Source organism: Petaurus breviceps, unplaced genomic scaffold (genome assembly GCF_028583685.1).
Source record: "Petaurus breviceps papuanus isolate PSGF00001 unplaced genomic scaffold, PetGlider_PUasm1.0 76, whole genome shotgun sequence".
Classification (NCBI taxonomy): domain Eukaryota; kingdom Metazoa; phylum Chordata; class Mammalia; order Diprotodontia; family Petauridae; genus Petaurus; species Petaurus breviceps.
The window spans coordinates 45,843,704-45,849,877 of record NW_027186473.1 but is presented as its reverse complement, the minus strand read 5'-3'; the positions used below and the strand labels follow the sequence as shown (position 1 = coordinate 45,849,877).

At 38.6% G+C, this 6,174-nt stretch overlaps 1 protein-coding gene and 1 pseudogene across 3 annotated transcripts in view; one reads left to right on the top strand and one right to left on the bottom strand.

Annotated features, from left to right (window-relative positions):
• The window catches only part of INPP4B (inositol polyphosphate-4-phosphatase type II B), a 1,018,353-nt gene that overhangs the window by 354,077 nt on the left and 658,102 nt on the right, over positions 1–6,174 (top strand). The gene's annotated exons all lie outside the window — the stretch shown is intronic.
• LOC138174817 (small ribosomal subunit protein eS19 pseudogene) lies at positions 4,510–5,007 on the bottom strand (annotated as a pseudogene).

The window sequence follows — 6,174 nt, the reverse complement described above, 5'->3', positions numbered from 1 at the left end:
TCTCTCTCTCTCTCTCTCTCTCTCTCTCTCTCTCTCTCTCTCTCTCTGTGTCTCTCTCTCTCTGAGAGATGTATACAATCTTCACTTACATTCTTTTGTTCTTTCTCTTCTTTTAAAAAAATATTGCTGCCATTTTCCAATAAGTATCACCACCCCCCCACCCCCCTGCCAAAGAACCCTTCTCATCACAAAGAAGTACAATAAAGCAAAACTAATCAACACATTAGCCACATCCATCCAACATTACAGAAGGTTTAGCACCTCTGATATGAGGGATGCTTTGCCCTTTTCAGGGCTGCTTATCTACCTTTGGTGTCCACCTGGCACTCAACTCTCACCTGTGGCTGTAAGAAGGTATAGCGTGCACAGCATCCACACTCTAGTAAAACCATCTCAGCAGATGGGCTAAACCAGGTAACCAATGATTGATTCAAACCTGTCAGTGAGTTAAGGAGATGTCTACCTCAAGCATATGAAGACTTCCCCTAGTGGAATGGGCAAGTGAAAACAATTTTTTCTGATAGCCATGAAGCTGGCTGAAGCAAGTGCTGTGACATGCTTAGAGCTTGGTTAGACACTGCATCTCAGGCCATTGCCTGTTTTAACTTTTGTTTCACCACTGGACTTCTGTGACTCTGTAAAAGAGAATGAGACTGATGACTTTGTCTACCTCACTTGAATCCAATTCACACAGGAATAAAGACATCATCACCCCATCTTGTCATTGGTTCTCTTTGAAAATGAATGATGAACAATATTATATTCCCCCACCTCTCCGATATGTGACAGACTTTATGCTTCATCATTAGTCTTTTGAAATCATGATTCATTACTGCATTAATCAGAATGTTTCAGTTTTGTTTTCCTTTACCTTGTTGTAGTAAGTATGCAAATTTTGTTTGCTGTGTTCTGTTCATATTTCTTTGCATCGATGTTCAAGTGAGTGTTCCCATGTGCTCTAAACTCTTGATATTCATCATTTCTTAAGGTAAAATAATATACTTTTAAATTTCATTTTTATTATGAACTTAAACATCAAGAAACTCAAACATTTCATTATACAAAGAACCCAAAAGTATTAAATAGGAACTTCTGTTAGAGGAAGGGCATATTAAATGTAACATGCTTGTAAGAGGATTGTCCTGTTTGATTCCTCTTCTAAACTTTTTGTTTCTTCTGTTTTTAATTGATGCTCTTTTATTTTTCTTTTTTTGCATTTCTGTCACTTTTTCACTAACTTACCCTTTCTACCTCATATTAGAAGAATTCTCTTATAACAAATAAGTATAGACAAGGAAAAGAAATAGCATTTTGGTGATATGGAAAAATGTTCATCTCTTTCTGTACATAGGTATATGCCCCAGATTTATACCACCTCTTTGGTAACAAGCAGCAGTCATACTTTATCATCAGTTTTCTGAAAACATGACTGCTAACTATATTGATTAGTGTTTGAGAGTTATTCAAAGTTGTTTTACTTGATCATATTGTGGTCATTGTATAAACTGTTCCCCTATTGTGTTCATGTCACTTTGTATCAGTTCAAATTCATCTTCTGGAGTTTCTTCAAATTCTTCATACTCAGAATTTCTTCTGGCATATTCATATTCTATTAAATGCATAAATTACCTTTTGTTCAATTAATGGGAAGAAACTTTCCTTCTAGTTCTTTTTTACTATAGAAAATTTTGCTGTAAATACACAAATGTATTAATATATAAACATATGTGAATACATATATATATATATATGTATATATGATTTTTCCCTCTGTCTTTGACCTCCTTGGAGAGCAGAGCAAACAGTTATGTGACAAGTTTTCTACTTGGTTCCAACTCATCCTGAAAGTCTTCTTTTGGCTCTCCTGTTTTGCCATTCAAGTTCTTTTATTGAGTTTTCACAATGACTAAAAATAAACATGCTGATATTAAATTCATTTTAATTTGGCTTAAGACAAAGGGTAACTCTCAAGTGTTTGTTTTGCTCTCATACAGTGTCCCTGTATTTGTTCAGACCTTATGGAATTTTGGATAATATTCCTTTGTCTACACATAGGTTCCCAAAGTGGGGGATATCACCCCCTAGGGGGTCCTGGAGCAATCTAAGGGCCTCAGGTGCAAATGGGGGGTGTTGAATAAAAATAAAGGGGCTGTGAAAGCATAAGGAAAGAAGAGAAGAAAATTTTGAAAAATTCGTTTGTACATGTTTCATCTATTGTATAACAGAGTTAAAGTCATAGTGATTATGTTAGTTTCCAAATAAACATACAAAATGCAAGTTATAACCAGCAAGTAGTCAAGTCCACCAGTAGGTCTTAACAAGCCAGTATTGATAGGTGAGGACATTGCATGTTGTTGGGAAATCCAGCATGATTGGCAGGAATTTGTGCATGCAGTGACTTGTAGTATATGATACTATACAGTTATGATGCAATATTGTCTTTAAAATTTCTATGTAGAGGAAAAAAACTATAAATTTCCAATGTTATGAAATTTAAGATGGAAGATTTTAAAGTCTTCTATTTTTTTTTTTTAAATGACACAAATTTCAAACAACCCACTAAATGCTTAAAGAAAGTAGATTTCCAGCAGGGAGGGCAGGTAGGTGGGGGCACTGAGCAACACTTTTTTTTGAAAAGGGAGCAGTAGGCCAAGTAAGTTTGGGAACTTCTGGACCCTGTTCAGGGTAGGGAGGGATACTGAAGTAATTAGGTGTGTGCTTTCAAAAAAAAGTTATTGTGATCTGTGTTTCTACTATTTCTTTTGAAAGATAACATTGAGGAAAGTCAGTACATCAAGGGTCTGTTTTTTCTTGAATGTAAAAACGCTCCCAGAAGAACAGATCACAATTTCCTTATTTCTTTGTCAGTTCCTTGAGGCTCAGCTAAATTAATCCCTTTTCTATGGTCATTTATCTAGTAAATGTCAGAGATGTGATCTGAACCTAGGTCTGCATGACTTCCAAGTCCCCCACTTTATCCATTATGCCATGTTGCCTCTTCAGGTGAGGGAAAATAAGTGACATTCACATATGAAGAAGAAAAGTTCTGTAGCATAGAAAGAAGTGACTATAGCCAATACATTTCCACCCTGTCCCCGCACAACTAGGTATTCACATATATAGAATCAAAGTTTTCCTTACTACCCACTATCCATCATCATAAAGATAATGTCCTTTTGCAACAAAGCTGCCTTTTGCCCTTTTGAAGAATCTATTCCCATTGAATGTTACTGTTTCCAAGACTTTAGTATAATTTTTTACCCTTGAAAAAATGTTGGTGAAGGGGCCTGTGATTTTACGGAAGACATCCTGTCATAGGTGACATTCTAGCCCTGCTGCCACATACTTGCTGTTTAGGAGATGAGTATTTGTTTTTTCCGGGTGTAATTTATCTTTACTTTTAGGACAGAGAAGCTAATGCCCTATAATGGTGGCTTCTCTTAGAGATGAGTTAAGTAGAATAGAATAAAGCATATCTTAAATGGTCACATCACATCACGGTGGTAATCTTAGCATGGTTGTGCTCTTTCTAATCTTCATATGACAAGTCTTGTGCTTGATTATCCTCAGTCCTTTACCACTATGACTTGAAATTTTCTTAGACCTTTTGTGACCCATGTCATTGCCCTTCAAGTTCTGAGTTTATACTGAATGGATTCAATATATAGTGGTTTCAGCCTCCCCAAACAAGAATTCTATGGCTTGATTTTGCCCCTACTCTGAATTGTTGGAAAATCTTAGAATTTATCAATGTAGCTTGTGTTTAAGTCAAATGGGGCTAAAAGGATTCTTATCTCCTATCCAAGCACTGGGGTTAATGATATATTATAGAGTATAGGACAGCCATGATTTTATCTCATAGTAAAAGCAAAACACATACTATAGATCCACAATAGCCAATATACAATTGCTACAATTTTTTCCTTTGTCATGTTAAGTCATCCCTTCCTTCCAGGACCTTTCTCACCCCCCGCCCCCCAAATTCACGGTGCCATCCTGTGACTTGGACTCCTCTCAGAAAGGAAAATAAATTGGGATTGCTAGACAGGTAAATTCCCTGATATTGTAGTGATTCTCACTTTTTATTTCCAGAACCTACACGGTCTTCCTGCCTCATCCTAGTTCCCTAAAGGCTTGAGCTTATCTGCCAAAGGAAACAAAATCATTGCAGTGATGCAAAATTTGACATTTTAGAGTGCTGCTTTTGTCTAGAAACCTAAATGGGCATCTAGCCTTATGGTACTACTCTGATAACTTGGAGTTCTCCAGAAGGTAAACGCAGTAGGATTGCTAAATAACATCACCACCTGATGTTCTGGTGAATTCAAATTTAACCCAGAGGCCCATATAGGTACCTAGCTTTATGATACTATTCTGAGGGCTCAGATTACCACAGAAAGAAAAAGACCATGGGGTAACTTGCCCTGTCTAAATAACTCATGGTAATAGGGGAGGACAAAGTCCTCCTTCCTGCAGCTTTCACTTGCTTTCTGAACTTCAAGGTTTTTTTTGTTTGTGTTTTTTTTTTTAAGAACAAGGCAATTTATTAATGAATCTGGTGTGGTTTGAACTAATGTTTCTTGTTGGCAGCTGCCGCCTGTCTGGCAATTCTGTCTAGGTCTCTCTGTCCCTGGGGTGTCAGTTTCCAGCCCCATCCTGGTCCTTCTCCACCATCTTGAGCCCCACCAGGGCCTGCAGGACCCTCCGGGCCATGCTCTTGGAGCCCCGGCTGAAGTGACTGGGCATGACCCCGTTGCGCTGGCGCCCCTCGTAGATCTTGGTCATGGAGCCCACGCTGGCACCGCCAAGGAGGTACAGGTGCCAGGCAGTGGAGGCCGCCCGCGTGTAGAACCAGTTCTCATTGTAGGGCGCCAGCTCCTTATGCTTGGCCAGCTTGACCATGTCCACCCATTCGGGGACTTTTAGCTTCCCTGACTTTTTCAGGAAGGCAGCCAGGGCCCACACGAACTGCTGCTGGTTCACATCCTTCACCATGACTCCGGGCATCGTGCGGGCCCCGCGTGGCCAGCCAAGGGAAAGGCTGAACTTCAAGTTTTGAGACCATGTTCATGATCCTCTTCTCCCCAGGAGGCTGGCTCTGCCTAGGAACTCTTCCTTTCCTTTCTCAGAGTCTGGATTCCCAAATTCATTAACTTGATGTTACTAGGTGGGAACCTCAAGTAGCATTCCAGCGCTCTCTCTATAAAAAGCTATATTCTCTCTAAATCTTCTTATTGCTTAGTCCAGATACTTCTCTTAGCAACACATAATTGAGAGTATGTATGATTGCCAATTGGTTCTCTCCTTATTGCCTTTCTAGCACCTGTAGCTAGCTAGGTACACTGAGTTCAGCATCTTAATCCAGAAAAAAATTTTTTTTGATCACTCAGTCAACAAGCATTTATTAAGAGCTTACTACAGGTGGCAAGTCCTGTCTGGGGATACAAAGAAAGTTAAGAACGACGACCTTGTGCCCAGAGTTAAGATTATAATGAAAAAGAGAAATGCGAACAATTATGTACATAGAAGATATGTACATTTTTTTCTAGTACTTATTTTATTTTCAATGTACCAGTATTTTATTTTTTCTAATTACATGTAAAGACAAATTTCAACATTCATTTTTTTAGTAAGATTTTGATTTCAAAATTTTTCTCTCTCCTTCATTCCCTTTTCCCTTCCCAAGACAGCAAGCAATTTGATATGGGTTATACATGCACAGTCATGTTGTGAAAGAAGAAATAGAACAAAAGAAAAACACATACACACAAAACACACACAAAGAAAATGGAAACAGTATACTTCCCTCTGCATTCAGACTCCATCAGTTCTTTCTCTGGATGTGGATACCATTTTCCATCATGGGTCTTTTGGAATTGTCTTGGATCATTGTATTGCTGAGAAGAGCTAAATCTATCATAGTTGATCATTGCACAATGTTTCCATCAATTCTTGATTCTGGGTCAAGATGTTCATTTGTCTGTGTGAGTGTGCTAATGCTGACTAGAAATTAAAGCTCACCCTAAAGTCTCTGTTCTTTTATCAGTGCTTTGAAAAGGAAACACTTGTGCTCTCTCTCTCTCTCTCTCTCTCTCTCTCTCTCTCTCTCTCTCTCTCTCTCTCTCTCTCTCTCTCTCTCTCTCTCTCTCTCGCTCTCTCTCTCTCTCTCTCTCT